Here is a 25,568-nt window from a genome sequence, read left to right on the forward strand (position 1 = left end):
AAGTAAGTTTCACTGAGATAAAGGAAAACTGGGAACATTTTTCTTGGACGGAATTTTACTGAGTCTCAGCTTAGCCCTCTGATCAAGTAGGACAGACTTCAAGCTTCCCTGGCTATCTTTACAGAGTCAAGTTTAAGGAGGAATCCTGCCAAGTTGTTATTTCTCAGCCTTCCTAATGTTGGGACCTTTTAATACAGTCCCCCATGTTGTGATGACCCCCAATCATAAGATTAATTTTGTTGCTACGTCATAACTGTATTTGCAGTAATGTAAATATCTGTGTTTTCCCATTAACCTCAGGAAAACCCTGTGAAAGAGTTGTTTAACCTATAACGAGGTTGTGACCCACAGGTTTAGAATCTCTGTACTGGGACAAAGAGTGGAACAGAGACTGAAGGAAAGGCCCTTCAGAAACTGGCCCATCTAGGGATCTATCCCATATGCAGCCACCAAACCCAGTCACTATTGCTGATGCCAAGAAGTGCATGCTGACAGGAGCCTGATATGGATGTCTCCTGAGAGGCTTTACCAGAGCCTTACTGATAGATGAGGATGCTTGCAGCTAACCATCAGACTGAGCATGGGAATCCCAATGGAAGAATTAGAGAAAAGACTGAAGGAGCTGAAGGGGTTTGCAACACCATAGAAAGAATAACATCAACCAACCAGACCTCACTAGAGCTCCCAGGGACTAAATCACAAACCAATGAGTACACATGGAGGGACCCATGGCTCCAGCCTCACATGTAGCAGAGGATGGCATTGTCCAGCATCAATAGGAGGAAAAGTCCTTGCTCCTATAAAGGTTTGTTTCCCCAATGTAGGGTAATGCCAGGGTGGTGAGGTTGGAGTGGGTAAGTGTGAGTGGGGGCATCCTCATAGAAGCAGGGTGAGGGCACAGGGGGTATGGGAGGGAAAACAGGATAACATGTGAAATGTAAATACATAAAATATACAAGAAAATTAAAATTAGAAAAAAAAAAAAGAAGTGCTTGCTGACAGGACCCTGCCAAAGCCTTACTGATACAGATGAGGATGCTCACAGCTAACCATCAGACTGAGCATAGGGACCCCAATGGAAAAGTTAGGAGAAGGACTGAAGGAGCTGAAGGGGTTTGCAACCCCATAAGAAGAACAACAATATCAACTAACCAGATCCCCCACCCCCAGAGCTCCCAGGGACTAAACCACCATCCAAAGAGTACACATGGAGCAACCCATGGCCCCAGCTGAATATGTAGCAGAGGATGGCATTGCCAGGCATCAGGAGGAGGAGAAGCCTGTGGTCCTGTGAAGGCTCATTTCCCCAGTGTAGGGAATGCCAGGGTGTTGAGGTGGGAGTGGGTGATTGGGAGGGGGAGCATCCTCATAGAAGCAGGGGAGGGGGATATGGGAGACAGGGGAACAGGGATAACATTTGAAATGTTAATACATAAAATATCCAATAAAAATGAAAAATAAAAGAACCTCTGTGCTAATTCAACTCATTTGCAAGTCTTCCTTATTGGTCCTGAGTACTCCCAACTTGGGTTCAAATTCCTCCAGAAAGCAGGTAAAGGCCTTAAATCAGTTGCTATCAGGTTGTTATGGGTTGCTCTGGTCTGCCTTCGGTAAAAAGCATTCTTATCACCCATTCTCTATTTAGTTGTCACTGTCTAGGGATGTTGATCAGGTTCTTCTCTGCCAGTTAAAGAGTTAAAATGCAGCAACAATGTCAGTCACAGCAGGCAACAACAGGTAACAAACTTGTAACAAACATTTTTACCAACGAAGAGGGGGTGGGCATAGAACAACTCCCTGTAGAGCAGAGAGGGGATCTAAATCTATGAGAGAGTTAAGTGATTTTGGTGACCTGGGATGGATTCTCCTCCCCTAAATTTGGTCTGGTCAGCTTAAACAAAAAATGGGAGCTGATTGTCCCCCACCTTTAGGTAAAGGAGATATTGACAGACTGATAGACTTAATATATCAGAACCTGGACCTATCAGCCAGCAGGGGAGCTGACCAGAACTTTGTCTCCAGGGACAGGAAGGGGTCAGAAGTTTGCCATCTTTAGTTTTAAGTAATAGTTACTATACCAATGTTGTTCACCCCTTGTTACCATGAGAATGTACTTACTTCTGGCTATTAGCCCAAATGTTTGAATTGCCCTAGATGCACAGAACACATGAAACTCAAGAAGGATGACCAAAATGAGAATGCTTCACTCCTTCTTTAAAAGGGGAACAAGAATACCCTTGGCAGGGAATAGGGAGGCAAAGATTAAAACAGAGGCAGAAGGAACACCCATTCAGAGCCTGCCACATGTGGCCCATACATATACAGCCACCCAATTAGACAAGATGGATGAAGCAAAGAAGTGCAGGCTGACAGGAACGGATATAGATCTCTCCTGAGAGACACAGCCAGAATACAGCAAATACAGAGGTGAATGCCAGCAGCAAACCACTGAACTGAGAACGGGACCCCTGTTGAAGGAATCAGAGAAAGGACTGGAAGAGCTTGAGGGGCTCGAGACCCCATATGAACAACAATGCCAAGCAACCAGAGCTTCCAGGGACTAAGCCACTACCCAAAGACTATACATGAACTGACCCTGGGCTCCAACCTCAGAGGTAGCAATGAATAGCCTAGTAAGATCACCAGTGGAAGGGAAGCCCTGGGTCCTGCTAAGACTGAACCCCCAGTGAATGTGATTGTTGGGGGGAGGGCAGTAATGGGGGGAGGATGGGGAGGGGAACACCCATATAGAAGGGGAGTGGGAGGGGTTGGAGGATGTTGGCCTGGAAACTGGAAAATGGAATAACAATCGAAATGTAAATAAGAAACACGCAAGTTAATAAAGAAAAAAAAAAAGAATGTACTTACTTCTTAATTCCCCCTATTTTTCCTTCCCTGCTCTGTGCTAATATTCTCAGTAGCAAGGAAATCCTATTGTCTTTCCTTTTCACTAACACAACAACTATGCTACTCAAATTCATACTACCTACAGACACTCTCCTCTCTGTAAAAGAAGAATCCAAGTCAAACAAAAGGGAGACAGCTTTCTCTGTTAGTGAAATTCAGTACTCTGATGATGGGTCTGGACTGGCTGTGGAGTGCTAAGAACTGAATTAGTGAAATCCTAACAGAGGTAGGGTGACCAAAAGGGATGACCACTGCAAGCAAGTAGTGATGAGAGGAGGAAGAGGAAGAAGGGTCAAGGAGATGAGCTGTGTGGGTCTGAGAAGTTCCCCATGACAGGAACAGCTAAAAGATTGAAGTCATGTTGATGGGAGAAGCAGCTGTAAAATCATGGCATTGGGCTCCTTTTCCTTTAAGATCCAGGAGCCTTCACATAAAAGGCATCAGTTAAAGTTATCTGGGGATACAATGACTCATCCATCCATTAAGGAAAAGAACAGAAGAGCCCATAGCAGACAGAGAAGACTGAAGGGAACTGTCCATTCAATCACAGAGCAGAGAATGGACCTAGCCCGTAATCAGAAGAGGACAACATAAGCCATCTGTGAGGAATGCTTTGCAATATGTGATGAATGACAAGCAAAAGCACCATTTAATTTGAGTATCCTCCCACAGTCGCTTTTCATCAGGCAATGTAGTATGCTTCTTATAATACATCAAAGAACGAAGAGGGAAGAAGGTGACAGAATGCATGAAAATTACCTCTAATATCAGGCAATTGTCAAAAGAAGTGGCATACAATACTTGACATGTCTCACTTAGGTAGGAGATGACAGTGGATAAAATTAAGAGAAGTGTGAAATAATGGAATACATTCTTTAAGGAGATACATAATCATAAAGGAAAAAATGGCAGAAAACTCTGCTTGTGTTCTTAAAATACTGACATTTTATGGACAGAAAGAATATACTGATGAAATAATTCGTGCTTATGTTTATGAAAGGCTTATTATTATTATAAGATTACTTGTCTAAGTCACATTGGATCCATTTAGGTGTATGAATAATGCATTTGAATTATTTCAAAATATTAGAAAACATGCAACACTCATGATTTTAACAGTAGTTTAAGCCTACCAAGATAGTTATCCTTAACATCAAGAAAGCCAAAGTCATAGTACAGGGATGACTAAGACAAGACATAAATGAATAGATTGATTTTTGTCTGCAAGGAATTTCAAGAAAATGATCCCCTAAGATACGGGGCACAATTAAAATTGATGTTAGAAGTGTATTTTACCCAAAGACTATATGATTATATTTGAAAATGCTCTGGACATCAACATGGCTTGGTATCGCAGTGCGTGAAACTCAGACCAACAGTAAGAGCACTGCATGGTAACCAGCTGAAAGTGCAAATTTACATTTTAAAGATACTTTACTAGAAGAGCCAAGAGCTTGTAGTGGTTTTATCCACAACTCCTTACAAGTCAGGCACTGGTTAAAGGCAACTCTTGGGTGCCTTGCCCAGAGTACAAGATGAGCTTGCCACCTTGGCCACAGAAATAGCAATGAGGCAGAGAGTAGCTGTAGCAGCTATAAGTAGTCTTGCATGCTTGGGTGAATGCGGAAGAGTATTGGGTTATTTTTTTTTTTTTGTTACTGTGTCAAAATACCCAAGGAAAATACCTTAAAATGAGGAAGGATTTATTCTTGGCTCACTGTTTCAGAGTTTACAGTCCATGTGATGAATTTCTTTTTGTTTGTGCCTGAGGTAAAACATCATGGCAGAGAGCATATGATAGGCCAAACTGTTCATCCCATATCTAGGAAGCAGGGAGCGGGGAGAGAGAACAGGAACAAGATACATCTCTCTCTCTCTCTCTCTCTCTCTCTCTCTCTCTCTCTCTCACACACACACACACACACACACACACACACACACAGAGAGAGAGAGAGAGAGAGACAGACACAGAGACAGAGACAGAGAGAGACACAGAGACACACACAGAGCAATTAATTCCTTGCAACTAAGAACCGTTTTCTGTAACACCTCCCATGTCTATTCAAATCTTAAATCTAAGAATAGATTAATCACTCATTAGGGCAGAGGCCTAAGCATGTTTCCTACCTAGAAACACCCTCACAAACAAACTCAGAGATGTGCTTTAACAATCTTTTAGGCATCTTTCTATCCAGACAAGTTGACAATCAAGAATAACCAGCTATAGTTGCAAAATGTTTTTTGAGAAAGACAGGTTACCTCAGCCACCGTGATTATGTTAATGTAAAGGATGAATTCAATGATCTGAAATCAATAAAGAAGCTTAGATAGTATACAGAAAATGGACATCAGCCACACTCTACATTTCTTTTTAGGACTATAGGAGCACAAGTTGAGTGTAGTAAGGATTTGGTCTCAATTGCTGCTGTAAAATGACTCTAAGGAATGGGAATCCCTGAAGCTTAGTCACTCTGTGCACTTAATAACCCAACATCACATTTCTCTAAACCTTCACGTAAAAGTCATTGCAGAGCATCATAGATGGATGCACACATACATATACATACATACATACATACATACATACATACATACATAGATGCATAGATGATAAATGGAGATAGATGATAGATACACACACACATACACACACACACACACACACACACACACACACGGATGGTAACTAAAAGAAAAAACTTCAACTGATGCTTCATATAAATTTATCTGATCCTATCACTGGTTCATAGCAACCACACAGACTGCCAATAGGAATAAGAAAATCCCTCTGCAACTTTCCCTAAAGCTTTATTTCAAAAAAAAAAAAAAGGCCTTGAAAAAAAATATATACAGTTGCTTGCAGGAATGACTGACCTCCCTAGACTCTAGGATTTACCCTTGATTAAGTAGTTTACTCCTATTTTCTGTCAGTAAAACTCCTGTCTGTCTTATTACATCTTATCAGACCACTTTCCTCAGGGTCACCATACAACTTAATCAAAAGATAGTACAATAAAACTGTAAGCACGTATATTTACTACATGATTCCCATAAACTTTTCCATCTCATCTCATGTTCCCAGGTGGACTTTTGTGTAAAATATAACATTCTTGACTAAGTTATTTATTATACACATATCCATCACTCAGAATAATGGCTTATAATCATTAGCCATTGATCGAATCAAGGCCCTGATTCTATTAGCCACTGTTTATTAACAACTCTCGATCGAATAAAGCAGTGATTAGATATGCCACTGTTTGGATCAACAAAAGATTAGAGCAGTCTCAGTTTGGATAAATCCCTGATTAGATTACCCAATGCTTGGATCAGAATCCTGATTTGTAACAGTTTTTATCAGATTAAACCACTGTTTATATCAAGCTCTGACTAAATAAATCCTGGGTCAGGCTGGCAACTGATCAGGCTGAATCAGCCATTGATGAGGATCAAGTCCAGGTCAATCTCTGATTTGGATTGATCATTGATTAGATTGGACCCTTTTCACCTCATAACTCCATTGATTGAAACTTCCTCTGATTGGATCAAGCCTGAAAGTCTATAATTCTAAGAAAAATTAATAAGGATAATTAGGTCACAGGAAAAAATTGATTTCAAAGGTTACCAACTGATCATGGGTCTAAATCCAGACTGCAGAAAAGTTTTATTTTCCTGCTCATTTATTTTCCTCTTTCAAAAATTCAGAGGCTCATCAATGTTGGTCTCAACTTTGCTTGGCAACATTAGACCTAGGGTGTATATAAACACCCAGATCATTGTATTTCATGCCAGGCATTATTGTATACTTTCTGTACCTTCAGAATCATTGGATGTATAACTTACTATAAACACAATTTATGACATAAAACTTTCGGAAATGTAACACCTTCTTACCTTACACACAGATGCCTGGTACTTAGGGAATTGTCATTGTGAATCCGGGCCTCTCTGACTTCATCAAATGCAGTAAAGTATATAACTTATGAAGCTGAGACAGTTCACCTAAGACAACAGTGTACAGCACGTAAGATGCTTGAACAAAGTCGATTTCCTGTTATACACTTAGAAATACTTTTCTTAATGATCTCAAGTCAAGTCCTGCAACTGCCCTAGGGAAGTCTTGCCTTTAAATTTCTAGACCAGCATCGGCACAACAAGGGAAAACTGAAGGAAAGAATGTAGATGCACACCATGACAAGAAGTTAAACTTAAGTAACAAGTTTGTAGGGGCTAGAATGGTGGCTCAGTGGTTAAGTTAACTGGCTGCTCTTCTGGTGGATTCAGGCTCAATTCCCAGCACCTACATGGCAGACCACAACCATATATAATTCAAGTTCAACGGGATCTAGTGCACCTTTCTGGCCTCTGAGGACACTAGGCATACATGTTACAGGCAGGCAAAGCACCTATACACATAAAACATAATAAAATGATAGGAAATAAAATTGTAGGTAAATGACTTCTTTAAAAGGAAACTAATTGTACTAATTATATCTCAAATCAACCTCATAAACTTTGTGCCAAAATATTTGTATGAATGCAAGCTCATGTGGCTAGGTGCATGATCTAATAAATACTTTAGAAGGTCATTCTTCATTGGGATGACAAAACAGTTGCTAAATGATGTGTCTCCCTATTTTATACTAATTTATCAGAACTGATCTTTGAAAAAGTCTGAGCTTAGCTGATAAAAAGAGAAAATTCTAAGTATATGACCTTTACTAGTGACTCTGGGCTATTTTAAAAAATATTTTATTTTATTTTATGTGCATTGGTGTGAAGGTACCAGATACCCTAGAAATGGAATTACAGATAGTTGAGAGCTGTCATGTGGGTGCTGAGAACTGAACCCAGAACCTTTGGAAGAACAACCAGTACTCTGACCACTGATCCATCTCTCCAGTCCTGACTCTGTGCTCTTAGTAACTCAAAACCTCTAAGTAGAAGTCATTCCTATGCTCAAAGTAAATCCCTTGCTATTAAAGTGGGGTAAAGATTCAAGTTGATCTCACTTAGTGTTACAAATAACATAATGCATATACAAAAGAATCTATGTATAAATATACACAGAGAGAGAAGGGGGAAGAGAGAAAAAGGGAGAACAGTTAAAAGTGAAATTGGAACACAGAAAGAGACAAAGAGACAGAGAGACAGAGACAGAGAATATTCAGAGGTGGAAGTCTTATTTGGAAAGCTAACACTTAACTTCAGTTCTAAGTTTGTTTTTCATTTAAACCAAAGCTTTAAAGCGTGTTACATTAGAAAAAACAAGATGAGAAAATATAAAGGAAAAAAAATTCAGTGTAAATAACTATGTCAAGCAGTGCATAGCAAGCCATGGAGTGAATTATGCCAAAGCTTGGAGTGAGATAGCTACTATTGGAGAGATACCACCTGAGAGCAAAATTTCCTGCTTTGTGTATGTACATCTATATCTATATCTATATCTATATCTATATCTATATCTATATCTATATCTAGATCTATGGAGAGAGAGAGAATATATATATTCTACAGGCCCAGTAAACCTACTTACTGCTGTGAAAATAAAGTTTAAAATGTGCAGATGGGTCATATATGCTCTTCTTACTTTTCAATCATTTGTACAGGAATATTGCCTTAGTCCATGTATCCCCCAGACAGCATTATAGCATTCCATTATGGTGAAAAATATTTGAAAGAAACAATAAAGAAAATATGTATCATGTACATGTCAACTATGAAATCCCTTTCTGTCTGTGTTAGTGAAATCACTAGATTTAACGTGCTCAGCAAGTGTCCCCCCAGATATCTTCACGGCTGATCTGTACCTGTTGATGTACTCATGGGAAGAAGAAAGAGTGTTTAACGGGCCAATTCCTCACTGCCAGGCCGTTGATTCACCATGCCGCAGAGGCTGTGGATGAAATTACCTGTCACTAAGCAACCTCTAACAACTCCCATTCATGATCTCATAATTTGAAGGTCAGAATTTTGGGTGGTCATGATTTAGGTTATCTAGGCTGGCTAGGCTAGGTTCTCTAAAGGTTCTGCTGGACCCAGTCACCTTCAGGATAAGGTTCATAAGTTTGCTGGCAAATGTTTTCACTACATTTTCCAGTTGCCTCCTTTAGCTTGTAGAGATGTCTACATTTCTTCCCAAATTATCCCGTCCGAGTGAAAGCTAGGGATGCTGCATCATAGTCTCATTTTGACTCTCTGACATTCTCTTTTCCTATATCCCACCATCAAAGTTGGGTATAGTTCTCTGCCCTATGAGTTTGGATTAGGTCCAATCACTTTACTTCAAAAAAACAAAACAAAACAAAAACAAAAAAACAAGTCATCTGTCTTAAATGACAAGCAGCAATGACAGAAGAGTATCTCATTATATCCCCAGGTTCTGGAGATAGAGACAAAGGAGACAAATCTTATGTGCCTGAGGAGACAACACCCAGGGTTGACCTTTGACCTCCACACAAAACTGCATATACACACACACATGATATACAGGACCATAAATACACAGAGACACCCCCCCCACACACACACACACAAAGTAAAGACATTTGAGTGATGGTTAACCCATTAGTGACTATAAAAATATCTAAATGACAGTTATTGAAGCAAGATGATGTCAATACTAAAACAGTATAATTTTTCTAGGTTTTGATATACCTGGTTTATTTAATATGATATGTCCTGGAAATAAACACAAAGATACTCTCTATAGCATTCAGTCAGCTTCATCCGTTTTGAGGTGGTTGAGGTGTCAGTCAAGTATATAGTTCTAGTTGCCACATCTTCTTGATAGAAAAGATTGGCATTTGATCGTTTAAAATTTTGCTTCTTTATCAGTGTGACAATTGTGTGTGGGAGTGGGGGTTGGTATATGTGTGTGGAGAAGTGTGCATGACTGTGCAGGTCTGTTCCCACTGGCACTTGCATGTAGAGGACAGGAGGGGCATCAGGTGTCTTATCATTTTCTACCTCATTCTCTTGAGATAGGGTCTATCAACACAGCTGGCAGTTCAATGGTTCACGTAAGCTTGCTGGCTTGTGAGCTGCAAGGATCTGCTTGTCTCTTAGCCCCAAAGCTAGGGCCAGAGGCATGCATGGCCACGTAGTCTTTTTATGTGGATGTTGAGGATTTGAACTCAGGTCCTCATGCTGCTAGAGCAAGCCTTCTACATCACTGAGCCAGCTCCCCAGCTACCATAGCAACTAATTGATTGCTGTTTCCATCCCACACCTTCTTCTATCTTTTAACTTTCAGCCTACTTATGACTGAATATAAAGAATATCTCTTGGAGCCAGCATATAATTGGCTGTTTGTGTCTTTTAATTCTGTCATCCCAATTTAGGCCTTTTAATTGGAAAAACTAATTCATTTATATTTAACAAAATTACTAATATAGGATTTGTCTCTGAATTTTTCATTTTTATTTCTGGTATATCTCAATTTTCTTGTTACTCTTTTCCTCCACTATTGCCTTTTTGTGTTAAGAGAGTTCTGTATAGTATACAGATTAACTTATCTGTCATTTTCCTTAGACATTCTTCACTTATCTCATTAATGCTTGCCTTAGAAATCTCAATTAAATCCACTTTTTTTCTGTATTAGATATTTAACTTCTATATCTGTAAATATAGGCCTCAGGCATGCTCTACCAATGAAGCATGTCCCTACATCTCTAATTTTTATTTTAGAAATCTTGTTTCATTGAAACTCACAGGCTGACTGGAACTTACTCTGTAGATGAGACTAACCTTGAATTTTGATCAATCCTCTTGCTTCTGCTTACACCCACCAGGCCCAGCTATTTGAGACATATATTTACAAAAAGAATATAAAATTTTGCCCCTGAGTTTATTGCAGTCCATACTCCATCCTTGTGGTATTATTGTTAAAATTAGAGCTTTTAACAGATTAGAATTATGGGTTTGGATTGTTTCTTTTTCAATCAGATGTGATAGAAGAGTTACAGAGAAAATGTCAAGTTATACTGCCTTATACATGTGTATCTATGTGGTTCCCATACTAGTACTCCAGTACTATCTTTGTGCAGATTCAGGTAACCATCTAGTGTCTTTTCATTACAGCCCAAAAACTCCATTTAATCCTTTAACTGAAAAGGTGTCCATCCTGTGACAAATTCTGATAATTTGTTGTTGTTGCTTATCTGGGTATAACTAGGTTTGGGTTTGTTTCTTAAATTCTTTAGTATATCAGCACCCTGCCCTTTCAGGTAAAGGCATTCTTTTTTTTTTTTTTTCTCTTTTTTTGGAGCTGGGGACGAATCCAGGGCCTTTGGTTGCTAGGGCAAGCTCTACCACTGAGCTAAATCCCCAACCCAGGTAAGGCTGTTCTTGTTTACTTTGGTTCCCCCTCTCTGTCTCTGGTCTCTGTCTCTGTCTCTCGGTCTCTCTCTGTCTCTCTGTCTCTGTCTCTCTCTCTGTCTCTGCCTCCCTCTCTGCTTCTCTGCCTCTGTCTCTCTGCCTCTCTCTCTCTCTCTCTCTCTCTCTCTCTCTCTCTCTGTCTGTCTCTCTGTGTGTGTGTATGTGTATGTGTGTGTGTGTGTGCGTGTGCATTTTGCTTTTGCGACAAGGGCTCATTTTCTAACTCACGCTGGCCTTGTACTCATGGGTGTTCCTCCTACCTCAGACTCAGCTGTAAACAACCATGCATGGTATCTTTATTTTTCTGTTCTCTTTGGTTTTGCTTTGTTTAGTTTTGTTTTGTTTTGTGACAAGGTCTCAGGGAGCCCAGTCTGACCTTCCAGAGACTGGGCTTAAACTCCTTTACTTACTGTCTCCATTACTGGGGTGAACACCAAGATGCAGGTATGCACCACCGTGCTCAGCTTCCTTCAGTTCTTAAGGTATTTGGTTTCATTTAATTTTTTAAATATATTCAAAGTAGCTTTTAAGGTCTTATCTAATAACTTCAATTTCTGAGATTCCCTATCATATCTACTAGCTGCCTTTATTATGAACATTGATAATACTTTGTTGCTTTGAATGTCTCATAATTTTGCTAAAATGAGGACATTTTAAATAATGGAGTAACTCAAGATAAATTCTGTCTATTTTCCAGAGTTTCTTAGTCTTTTGCTTAGTGATTTCTCCAAAATAATTTTGTGAGGTTCGTATTCTTTCTCATGGGTGGTTTCTTGGAAGTCTTCTCGCAACCTCTAACATTCAGCTGGTAATTGGATGCAGACTCCCTTAGATGTCTAACCTAGTAAGTTTCTCAGTTTCTATAGAGCATCTCTGTATACTTGAGAAAGCATGCCCTCAACCAACAGCCAAATAGATCCCAACTCTGCCCACTAAGACTTCTTCAAAGTTAGCTCAACAGAAGGAGTTAGTCTGCTCGGGACTTCACTGAACATGACTATAGTTCCAGAAAAATGTCAAAGTGTTCCATAGTCCCTGTGAACCTCGTTCTGAGAGGGGCTGTGAGGCAGGAAGACAGGGAATGAAGGGACCTTCTTCAGTCACATGCTTCCCTAGCACCACGTGACACATGTGAATAGCAACATAGCCAAGGCAAACGGTATAATTGGTGGTCAGATAACCCCCTTTATGAGTGACATTGTCAGAGGTCAGTGACTCTTTTTTAATAAAATAGAAAGTGTTTCTCATGTCTAAACCAGGTAGGGCTCCTTTGTTAACCTCTGCAGCCTACTTGTTATCTACCATAGAAAATTTGAAGGTTCAACCATTGTCCCTGGTTACTTGAGAAATTCCCTGTAGAAAATCTTTTCCACAGTGGTCCACATCAATCTAATAAAGACAGTCTTGGACATGTTCTTCCCAGAACCACAAGCCAGGTCAAATAAGGATACTTTTCGGAACTGAGGCTTTGAAAATATTTCAGCTGTTCTACTTGTTCAGTGGCTTTCAGAATTCTTACTTTCACCATGACTGTGGACAGTGGATTCTCAGTGCTATTGCAGTGGTGAAGGTCTAGGCAGAATAAAGTTAAGATGCCACAAAGCTTGCTGTTCTTATCCAGATGGAGCTGGGCTTTTCTTGTATTTCTTTTTTTTTTTAAACCATTGGTAGAAATAGGTCAAGTTATTTAGCCTGACCCCAGCTCAAGGGGAACAAGGGTATGGTCTGGCTTGCTGTACACTTTGCTCAGGCTAGCTCAGGTTAGCTAGAGCCCTGGCAATAACAGGGGCTGTAATAAGCCACAATTGACGCTGAGAAAGCACAGGACTGAGCAGCAGTACTTGCTGGTTATGCTGCATGAACGAAATTGTAGATGTTTTAAATATATATATATATATATATACTTTATATATACAAAATTTGCATAATATATAGCTTAGATACACAGATATATATGTCTCTAGTCCCATATACATAGGGACATAAGTATACTAAAAATCAGTTTAAAATACCTGCGTACCAAGCAGCTACTTAAGACTAACACAGACTGATTCTCAAATGAACATTGACTTTGTTGACACAAATTTCTAAGTGGACAAAACTTCTGAAAAACAAACAGAAAAAAAACCAAAAAAGAAAAAATCATAAAACAGTTTTTTAGGGGGTTGGGGATTTAGCTCAGTGGTAGAGAACTTGCCTAGCAAGCGCAAGACCCTGGGTTCGGTCCCCAGCTCAGAAACAAAACAAAACAAAACAAAACAAAAACAGTTTTTTACCAAACACAAAATCTTGAGTTTATCACAAAGGGGGAAAACTATTTATGAAGGTCTCACTGCTTTAGACCCAAAATTTGGGTTCAGGTCTCAAAAGTTCAAAAATTACATACAGATAGGGAAAACAGAAGCAGCCTTCCTTAGATGGATATTTCCTTTCTTATGAGAAAAGCTTAGGAGAGGAAAAGACCTACTCAGGGGCAAACATATGGGCAAAGTGATAAAGACCATGAGAGGACTCAGGAAGAAATGATAAGGAAAATGGGAGGAGGAAGGAATTTTATAAAATGCCTAACTCAGCCCTGCACTACTAACTCTGGTTTTCGCTCCAGTAGCTGTCAACATGTGCCCAATAAGAGGGTGGTTTTCAGTCTCGCCACAGCTTTCTGTTTTCTCTCCTAGACAGTCTAGTCTTTGCCTGCCTCACAGAACCTGCTTATACAGTCTTGCACTGGTATATTTCTATTTGAAATAGATGAAATTTATTAGTTCTCCAGCTGTGGAATTTTAGAATTAGGGTGAGGTATTCGTTCATTTCCCTCTTGTATTTTTTTTTTTTTTTGTCTTGTTCTAAATCTTTGTTAAAGAATGACAAAAAATCTTAAGATAAATGCAGAAAGCTAGAAGTGTATACATTTTAAATATATATATAATATATGTGTGTGTGTGTGTGTGTGTGTGTGTGTATGTATATATAAAGTTTAGGACGCAGTAAGCAAATAGCACACAAAGCAAATGAGCCAATTTTTAAAATAATTGCTCATATCTATTCACTATTCATTTTAAGGGCAAAGCAATTTTAAAATTTGAAGAAATATCTTTTAATAATAATAATTACCAGCTGTATTTCTCAGTTGATTGGCAATCTTTATAATTTAGCAAAATGCAAACTTAAAAAATTGGTTGATTAGTTACCACATATTTCTTAAACCATACATTGACATGAGCCAGAGACACAAATAAAGTCACATTTTAAAACCAATTGACAGATCAAGACACTAAAATGTTAACTGCTCTTAGAGAAGAGCAATCAAAAGTAGATAGTATGAACCACAGAAAAAGCCTTTTACAGATATTGACTTTATATACAGATCGTATGTACAGATTTTATAAGAAAGCTTTTGTTAAATTTGAAGTGGGCCTGTATAGGCCATGCTCACCTGTAGGTGGCTTGCTTACTTCGAGGTGTTGTACATAAAAAGGGCAGACACCCTACTGAGAGTCTGTCTGTGAATCCAATTTTAATTTTTTAGGAGAAGCTTCATGAGTCCTTAAGCACTCAGGAGTACATCTCCCATGCTGGGCTTACATTGACTAAATCTCTCTTCCTTTCCCCTTTACTAAGGGCTTACAAATAGTTCCCCTAACATCTTAAGCACAGAGTCATAACAGAAGATAGAAGACATGTATTACAGTTTTAAGTAAACAAAACACTTGGCAGAGTCTATTGTAACTTCAAAGTTTGAAAGGGTAAGCTGCATACTGCAAGAAAATATAACTATCAAGCAAAGGGAGGAAATTGAAGAAATACTCAGGATAAGATAAAGAAAAGAGCTCATTGTGTTTTATTTTAAAGAATGTAGAGAAGAGGGGCTGGAGAGCTGGCTCAGTTATTCAGAGAACTAAGTGCTCTTGCAGAGGCCCAGGCTTATTCCCAGAATCCACATGGCTGCTCACAACCATCTGTAACCCAGTTCCAGGGGTCTGTCTGGATATCATCTCGAGTCTGTGAGCACCAGGCACACACGTGGTGCACTTGCAGAGATTTAGTCAAAACATTCATACATATAAAATGAAATTAAATAAATGTTTCAACTGGATGTAGATAAGGGACACCTTTAATCCTAGTGCTCCAGCAGCAGAGGCAAGCGGGTCTTTGTGATATGCCAACCTGATCTATCCTCTCCATAATGAGTCAGGGCAATGTAGTGAGACCCTCTCTCAGAAAAAATTATATATATATATGTATATATATATACATATATATGTATGTATATATATATATGTGTGTGTGTATGTGTATGTGTGCGTTATATATGTGTGTCATATATGTATATATGTGTATATGTATGTGTACACATATGCATATGTAAATGCAGAAAAAAAAAAGCTTCCAAATGGATTTCATGTTGAAGTGGTTATGTTACTGATAAAAGTATACACACACACATATAAAAAACACATACAGAGATCAAATTAGTGTGTTGCATTTGTTAGCTATATAACACATATGAGAATATTTTATCTATAAACATGAATGTTGATTTTAATAATTTCAGTGAACATAAACTCTTTGTAAAAGATACTTGTTTTATCTTAAGTATTTTATAAGGTACATGTATAACAAACTGGTTAAGCTTAGATGTAATTCAGGGTTGAGCTCCTCCTTTATAATCTTTTGAGCCCACTGTTTGAAGAATCTGACAGCTAGATTAAGAAACTCAAGCATTTCAGCAGGGTGTGGTAACACATGCCTTTGAACCCAGCACTCCAGAAACAGATGCAGGAGGATCTCAGTGATCCAGGCTACCCAGGACAACACAGGTAGACCCTATCTCAAAGTTAAAGAAAAGAATATCTCAGGCCACTTCCACTATTCTAATACTCACCAAGGCTGCCCTCACTGTCAGCTCTTTAAAAATTATGAACTCCTTGGCATGGGGTCAGCTCTGACAGCCTTATTTATATTAGCCAGAAGCTGGAAAGAACCCAGATGTCCCTCAACAGAGGAATGAATACAAAAAATGTGGTACATCTACAGAATGAAGTACTACTTAGCTATTAAAAACAATGACTTCATGAAATTCTTAGGCAAATGGATATAACTAAAAAATATCATCCTGAGTGAGGTAACCCAATTTAGAAAAACACATGGTATGCGCTCACTGATAAGTGGATATTAGCCCGAAAGCTCAGATAGCCCAATGATACAACATGAAGCTGAAGAAGGACAAAGTGTGGATGCCTCAGTCCTTCTTAGAAGGGGATACAAAAATACTCACAAGAGGAAATATGGAGACAAAGTGTGTAGCAGAGACTGAAGGAAAGGCCATCCAGAGACGGCCCCACCTAGGGATCCAGCCCATATACAGCCACCAAACCCAGACAATATTGCTGATGCCAAGAAGTGCATGCTGACAGGAGCCTGATATAGCTGTCTCCTGAGAGGCTCTGCCAGAGCTTTACAAATACAGAGGCGAATGCTCTCAGCCAATCATTGAACTGAGAACAGAGTCCCCATTGGAGGAGTTAGAGAAAGGATTTAAGGGGCTGAAGTGGTTTGCAACCCCATAGGAAGAAGAATACCAAACAACCAGAGCTCCCAGGGACTAAACCACCATCCAAAGAGTACGCATGGACAGACCCATGGTTCCAGCTGCATACGTAGCAGAGGGTGGCCTTGTTGGGGACCAATGAGAGGAGAAGCTCTTGGTCCAGCCAAGGCTGGGCTCCCAGTGTAGGGGAATGTCAGAGCAGGAGGCAGGAAGGGGTAGATGGGTGGGTGGGTAAACACCTTCATAGAAACAGGGGGAGGTGGGGTGGGATGAGGGGTTTATGGATGGGAAACTGGAAAAGGGAATAATATTTGAAATGTAAATAAAAAATATCCAATAAAAAAGGAAATTATGTATCTTTCCCCTTCTCAGTGGAATTTATCTTGAATATCATCATTAGTTTTCCCAGGTACAGAAAGATGTATAATTCTAACGTTTTTATGCTTCATGTGGAGGGCTTTTAGAGTTTCAGACATCGATTTCTGTTTTTGGAGATGTAGAGTTTTAATTATCTAAGAAGAGGAACCTCAACTGAGAAAAAGGCCTCCCTATATCAGACTGCTTGTAGGCTAGTCTGTGGGACATCCTGAATAATGGCTGATATGGGTGGTCTCAGCAAGCAAGCCGGGAGAAGCAAGCCGGGAGAAGCAAGCCGGGAGAAACAAGCCGGGAGAAGAAGTCAGTAAGCAGCGATCCTCCATGGCATCTATTTCAGTTCCCACGTCCAAGAACACAGTTTCTTTATAACATTCTCAAATACATACACAATGTTCTCTCATCAGCTTTTACTTGTAGTGATTCCCTCTTCCCAGCTAGTCTCATTTCTAGTTTAATGTTTTTCCTTGGTTTGGTGAAACAATAAATTTACTTAGGGTTACTAAAAGAATCATAAGTGAGAGGTTATTTACAGAAGCATAGGCATCTCACTGTGTCTATACTGTTTGAAAAAAAAATCCCTGCCCCATGCCAGCAACCATTAGCTTCGTATAGCTCCTTGGGAAGGGAGGAGCCTTGTGTGTTCTGCCCCCCTTTTGCTGCGGTTAACTGCCTATCAATCCTCTGAGTGGAATGGAACCCGATAAGCTTTTATACCTTGCTACTATTAAGTGCCTCTAAATCATCTGGAAATGGGTGGGGTTTCATGAGCACCCCACGATTGAATATTCATAGACCTGTCATGTGCATGCAGTCACAGCAGCAGTCAGCAAATGTTTGAGCACCTAGTGTAAGGCTAGCAACTTTATAGGTGTTCTGAATACAATAGCAAGCAGAACAGAATGTTTGCCTTTGTAGAAAGGGCGCTTAGTAAAAGAGGTAGCATACAAGCAGACAACAGCCAATAGTGATAGGATATGAGATTAGAGATACAGTCTTTTATAGAATTGTCAGGGAACGTTCTTATTTTAGAAGAGGTAATGGTGAAGAAAACCTACTTCACATGTAGTCCATGTTTAACAATCTAAATTTTAGCTCAGAACTTAGTGAACCTCAGCTTCTTTTATTGTCATTATATTTAAGAACAGTAAATTTATCTTCCACCTTCCAAAATTGAACAGACTAAAATCAATGCCAGGCTGTGCAGTTGGCATTGGAATCCAAATCAGAATGGAAGTCTCTTGTTAGAGATAACATGATACATTTGCTTCAGCAATACACCAACTGTCAGATCTCCGCAAAGTGTTATGAGAACCTGTCCCCGAATTTTACTTAAAGCCTACTTTAAAAACATTAGTATTGAGGTTAGACTGACTGCATCAGTGAGATCAATTTTCACAGCATCCCATTCATGCCTTTTGCCAAGTGACTGCAATTCCTCCCATGAAGAGACACAAATATTCCATTCGTGTCTGATACAATTCGTTCAGGTACAATCTTCAGGTACAATACTGAAATATTTACAAAGATTATGCAACTGAGGGCTTGAAAAAGTATCCCTGTCAGTGCCATGAAAACATATCTGGGCTGACCTGCAGAAGGCACGCCACTAAGATTTTATGATTGCTATGGCATTAAAGTGGTGGTAGATACAATTCTGTATATTCTCCATGGGGAAGGAATATGCTTACCAGAGAAGACAAAAAACAAAGTCTGAATTTGAAGTGAGTTGAGACTTCTGCACTAAATGTATCAAGAATATGCTGATCTGCAAAAGAAACTAAAGAAGGAAAAAGGAATCCCCTAGTGTAAAAGTCTACAATAGACAAGAAGCTTGGTGTCGCAATTTCACAAACAATTTCGGGAACCTAGGCTCCTTCCATCTTGTTGCTCTACTATGGTTACTCTGTCGTGAAAATTATTGTCATCACATCTGTAATCAAACCAGGGGAGAGAGAAGAGGAATAAAGGGATATGGATTTTCCTTCCTTTAAAATAGCTTCTGGGAGACAGTTGTGGTAATAAACGCCTACAATTCAGACACTCCAGAGGCTGAGGCAGAAGGAGCATGCTTTTGAGGCTGGCTGGATTCCATTCTCTTCATTAGAATGCATCCATATCCAGTGAACTTCTGAGTGTCGGAAGTGTGCTACATTGAACCTACGGCAGGATTTTTGCTAACACCAGTAGAGCTTGCCTCTATGACTGGAGTTTGGTAGTGGTCACTGCCACATATGTTAAAAAATACATTCATATGTCAAATTCAATGAAAACAAAAACTAGAAATGTAATCTGTATTCTGAGCATCCATGTTCTCAGAACAACAGGTTTTATAAACATGAAAAGGAGAACGGGGACATACAAGTGTAACTAGCTGTCTTCACCTCACAATCACAATGGCTGAATAAGTAGGATTAGTAAATCATTAAACTGTGGGTTTTCCTCTCAGAGCATAGATACGGTTGCCAAGATACTGGATCTGATACAGGAAGGACCCAAGGATGGCCTTAGTCATTTCAAACTCACTCTGGATACATGAGATTCTGCAACAGTAGTTTGAGGGCTATTAGCTTATGGTGAAAAAGTAATTGACCTATTTGACTTAACCAAAACTTTCCAGTTACTTTTTCATTTGATTTTCTTCAGTCAATCTCTGGGCTCCCTGATTGACTTTAGAATTCTTGCCACTTTTTAATTTTTATTTTTACAAGGATCAAAATCAAATTGGTTATAGTTTTTATTGCTCTCAATTTTAGCACTAAAGTCATTTTAAACAGCTGCATGTGGAGGTTATCCTGTACTCCACTTTTTCCAGCTTTCTCAGAAGCCTTTTTAAAGAAAGACTGATTTTTATTTGATGTGTATGGGTGTTTTGCCTGCATATATGTCTATATACCACCTGCATGCCTAGTGTCCCTGGAGTTGAGAAGAGTGTGTTGGGTATCCTGGGACTATACTTAACAGAAGATTTGTAAGCTGACATGTGGATACTGGGAATCGAACCCAGGTCCTCTCAAAGAGCAGCCAGTGCTTTTAACCACTGAGACATCTCTCTAGCGGTTAGATGCCCCCTACCTTTTAAAAAAAAACTGAGCCAAAGAAAGTCTCAGGGACTTCTGAGATTCCTAGAAAGTTAAAATTTGTGCTCGACCCTGCTGTAGGCTCGCCTCTTTAATCTTCCACAGACATTTCTGCCTTCTTAAACTTGCTCTTCAGTTCTGGTCTCCTTTGTAGATTTGCCCTCACTTCCTCTTATCTCAGCAATACTTTCTCTTCTTCTTGTTTATCAGCCCATTATTTCCATAAGAACAGGATAAACACTGTCATTTTTTTTAGTATATGTGCTGCCGAAGCGAGCGCAACACTGTCATCTTTATATAAAGGATTAAACTATTAATTTTCAGTGTTACTGAAGCCTTGCAGTATGCAGAAGATAATTTATGAGTATAGAAATCTGAAAGCTCTTCAGTCACAGCCATCCTCAGGGGTCTCATACTGGCTGCGCAAGGCTTCTGCTTTAGCCCGCTCTCCTGTCGGCTCACTGCTAAGAAGAGTCTCAGATCAAACACCTCTGTCCAGAGCTCAGTCCCGTATATCACTAGCCCTATAACTCACTCCTTTCCAAGGAAGCAAATACAAGAGGAACGTCCATTAATTCACTAAAATCCTTCAGAGATACAGTTCCAAAACAGATTTTTAAAAGGATAGCATTTGATATTTTTATATCTAGGCTTTGTCTCAACATTACCAAGCTATGCACTAAAGCACTGTTTCTCACGGGTACACAAAAGCTCCTAAAGCCCCATGATTTAACTTGAAAACTTTAACTTAAAAAATATATCCATGGACTTCAGATATATTTTTAAATAGCAATTTCTGGTCCTATATAAAGCCTATATGGCTGGAAAACAATTGAGAGTTTTTCTATGTTAATTTATCACTTAAATTCTACCTTCTGATGCCACCTTTTATGGCTCAGTGACTAGGAAACTGCTTCAAGCAAATATTATTGTAATTCAATCCTAGGATCCAAATATTGGAAGGAAAGACAAGTTCCTACAAATTGGCCTCCACTCTTGTACACACACACACACACACACACACACACACACACACACACACACTTGCCTTTTTGCCTTTACCTTTTGTCACATGCACACATACACACATACACACACATACACATTCACACACACACACACACACACACACAGCACACACACACACATGCACACATACACACACATACACGCACACACGCATACACATTCACACACACACACATGCACACACACAGACACATATTCAACATATGTACACACAAACACAGATAGACACACATGTGTACATGTATGCACATACACAATAAAACACTAAAAAAAATTTAAGTTTGAAGTAGTAACTTATATAACTTTTCTTATAATGTCTAAGAAGAACTCACTACCATTGAAATAAATGCAAAAATGGAAATTAAATAATATAAAGAGAAAATAGTTGTGCCGGTACCCAGGGATGAGTTATCCAAAAGATTAAATATGACTTTATACTTGTTAGAAGACAAAATTAAGAAGGTAGCTTAAAGCTAGAAATGGTGACTCCCATCTATAATCCACAAACTTGGGAGGCAAAAACAGACAGATCACAAACATGATGTGAGTGCCCTGTTTCAAAACGATTTTCAAAAGACAAATATGGATACTAAATATGAGCAGTGGACATGTTAATTATTCTAGTTCTATCACTATAGACTCTACAAAAGATCATATTTAACCTGATACCTATATGCAAGTGTGTCCTAATCAAAACAAAATTTGAGTGCAACCTGAGCATTTGGCTAGTTTGTGTCTTGTGGTGGGACATAGTCTAAAACTGTCTACTCCAGTTTACGTCTTGTAGGCTGATGTAATTATTAACACTGAGTCTTTTCATTCTCAAAGATATCTTGATTTGTTTTACAGTCACCTTACTCTAGACCATCCATTAAACCAGAGAGCCTGGAACAAAGATCGCAATTAGTAAGATGCTGCTGGGAACTAGGCCCAGGCCTAGATTTACCCGTGTGCTCAGGCTTGCCTGGAATGTGTTAAGGATTTAGTTTCAATACCCAAACATGGGAAGAAAACAACGTGGGAACCATGATTGCAGATTTCTTGATGAGTCACTCAAATGTGTAAGCGTTCCCTGAATGTCTTAGTATTTGAATAACATAATTTCCTTTTAAGTTGGTGTAGCATACATTTTAAAGGATTATGATATATAGATTTATTCATCAGTCTTCTAAAAAGAATGTAAATGAAAAAAAGGTGCCAGAGTCTATGCTGAATCACGCAATTTTCAATTAGCGTTTTGGAACCTGATCATCCAGATCAAAAAATAAAGTAAAATAAAATAAAATAAAATAAAACCATGGCTATTGCCTATTTGAGCTGTAACCACCTGTGATTACCAACAGAAGACCTACACATCGTGGAAGGAAAGGAGCTCATGAGGCCCTCCCTGCCTGTCTCTAAGGATTTATATACAATTAGCAGTTGCTGTGAGAGAGTTTTCTTCAGTGGTGTTGCTGCCTAAACGTTGTCCATGGTCCCATAAATAACCTCAATTAAGCTCATTGGCTCACTGAGCTGTACTTGTGGAGAACTGTCTTTGCTTCTGTCGTTGGTGTTGGGATGAGTAGACATTCATTCCCACCTCATACAATAAAGGTCACACCATACTCTAAATGAGTCAACCAAAGGCTTCTTACATGCTGAATGGAATACTCTGTAAATAACTTGTCAGAGGCTTTTTAACAACACGGAAGGAAGACTTTGCTCTTTCTACGTACATGAGAACATTTTGTTCCCCAAAAGTAGAGGATCTACATCTAGAAGTTGTAGCAGACACTGTCACCTACTGGTGACAATACGGCAGAGCAGCTACTACACAAAATCCAGGAACCAGAGAGGGGTATCAAGTTCTTCTCAAGACTTGCTACTAATACGCACGGAAAGTCAAGATGCATACAACATTGTTAAGATATGTCTAACAGGCACGGTGCGGTTGTTAAGCCTCATTAACCAGCAAACCAATGATTACCAATCCCATAGTCAAAAATGCTTTGCGTTGTTACGAGAGGAAATAGAAAAGCAAAAGAGCAGTGTTTGATTAAACTGTCACTTTAATTTCTACAATTCATTAAACAAATGTTTGATGAGTAAGTTTGTAAGAACACGCAGAACGTTCTACCATGTATTTATATTTATGTCAACTCTTCCCCGAGGAGATTATGTAAGGTTTTGAAATTATCTCCAAAATATCTTTGATATTTGATGGAGTATTTGACCTTTGACAGAACCTAATTAATGTATGTCCACATACTTGAATGAATGAATGAATGAGTGAATGAATGAAACCCATAATTGTTTGATTAACTTGTTAAATGTTATCAGGTCTCTACTTTAACTTCATCTCACTTCCAGATTCCATAGTTATATTCCTCCCTTGTAAACTATTAACTCTGGAGACCCAAAACAATTCAGGATTTGAACTCATAGACTAAATTTTGTTTTCCTGGTAAGACAGGCACTCGCTATGCAGAATAGTTCAGCCTCAACCTAATGGTCCTCCAGACTCAACCCTCCTAAATGCCAAGATTGCAAATATGTAAGCAGCACATTTGTCCCTATATGTATACATAGAAATATGTCTGTCTCTCAGAGACACTACCTGGAGAGCCTTTTCAGACTAACAAGAGAAAGATGACTCCACACACTAAATTAGTGGCAAAGTCATGAACAGACGCTCTTGTTAGGAACACTTGACTTGATAGAATGATAGAGAATTAATGTTTGGTTTGCACAGGAAAAATATGGCAGTGTTTGTAATGAGAATACACGGCTTCTGCCTCTCGCATGGGAAAGAGGGAGTAATTGGAGACCTGAAAAGTGTGGCTCTCACAGGTAAGGGGTAAGGAAGGCCCTGGTAATTTGGTTTCAAGACAAGAGGCAAGGAATAAAGATGTTAGACAGGACTACACGAGGTCAGGGGTAAGTGAAGTCAAAGCGCCATCATCAGACAAATGTCTTCCCTGCAACATTCCTCTTCAGTGATATCCGTAAAGCCTAAAAGCCAAAATAATCTATTGAGTGGGGTTTGGGGAAAGCAGCCCTTGTCCACAGTTTGGAAATAAAATCAGTCCGGTAGAGCCAGTAGTAGCATGAAGAGTCAGTTACTAGGAAGCAAAAGTGACAAAGAGAAGCAATTATGTGGTTGGCTAAGGAAGGGAGCAGGATGCAGTTACAATGAACTTGTGAATTGTGGACAAAACAAATAAACAAAAAACAGAACTCCTTGAGAATAATGAAGGAAAAAAAGGAATTCTTAGCAGTCACAAATCATGGTTCTGGCTTATGAAAGGGAGAGCTCACACATCCCTTCCACCCATTTCTAAAATCCAAAGAACTAAAAAAAATTTAATTGCACTACAGAGATCCCTTTGATTTCAAGGATAACAAAGGACCTTGCCAGAAGGCACATGTATGAACTGTGTTCACCCATAGTACATTCTTTCTAAACTCAGCTCATAGTACCAGAGGACAAGGAAATAGGAATTTAAATGTTTTATAAAGTACATTCCAATTTACCCTAGACTAATATTTACTTATTATCAATTCAACTTTACTATTTAAATAGACCATCAAACTCTATGTCCTAAATTTTTTTCTTAGGTGTCTACTGCGCAGTTTTTACTCTCTGATGCAGGTCCTATAACTAGAGTTTTGTGATTCTCTGCCTTGGGTTTTATCATCAACATCATTTTTCAAAGAGGAAAAAATATTTTCTCAATATTCCAGTCTCATCTATTCCTTGACTCACACTCTCGCAGGAAGTCCCCCAAAGATGCCTAACATTTTGTGGACAATATTAAATTGAACGCTTTGTTCTTCAAAATGATAATCGCTAGAAGGGTTGGCTGAGGGTGTTTCAAAACGGTTGTCTCAATTTAAGAGCCTATAAAAACAAGAGGTCCATTGTCCTTACAGCACTTATAGCAAATGATTGACAAGGAAACAATCAATGGCCATAAAAATAGTAAGTTAAACCTACACGTAGCATTTCCACCCATTAAGTGACTCAGTGCTGTCTCTTCACTCAAATTTTCAGTTCCGGAAGAGCAAAAGATACTCAACATCTTTGCTCTCATACCACAATCATGTTTGTTTAATTTCATATAGAAAGATACTGTGACTTTCTAATAGACATAAAAGGTAGTTCCATGGTGCTTTGCTCTGAAGAGGACCAGAGGGTAAGGGAAAGTTGATGACACAGAAATTCTAGCAAACACATAGTATTTGAAAGTGTTGGGTTAAAGTTAAGT

General features: G+C 39.1%; 1 non-coding gene across 1 annotated transcript; it reads left to right on the forward strand.

Annotated features, from left to right (window-relative positions):
- Positions 1 to 19,272: 19,272 nt before the first annotated feature.
- On the forward strand, positions 19,273 to 19,445 carry LOC116889460. Its single transcript, XR_004386416.1, has one exon. It is a non-coding gene; the product is annotated as a small nucleolar RNA SNORA62/SNORA6 family (small nucleolar RNA).
- The last annotated feature ends 6,123 nt before the right edge of the window (positions 19,446 to 25,568 follow it).

Source organism: Rattus rattus, chromosome X, assembly GCF_011064425.1.
Source record: "Rattus rattus isolate New Zealand chromosome X, Rrattus_CSIRO_v1, whole genome shotgun sequence".
Taxonomy (NCBI): domain Eukaryota; kingdom Metazoa; phylum Chordata; class Mammalia; order Rodentia; family Muridae; genus Rattus; species Rattus rattus.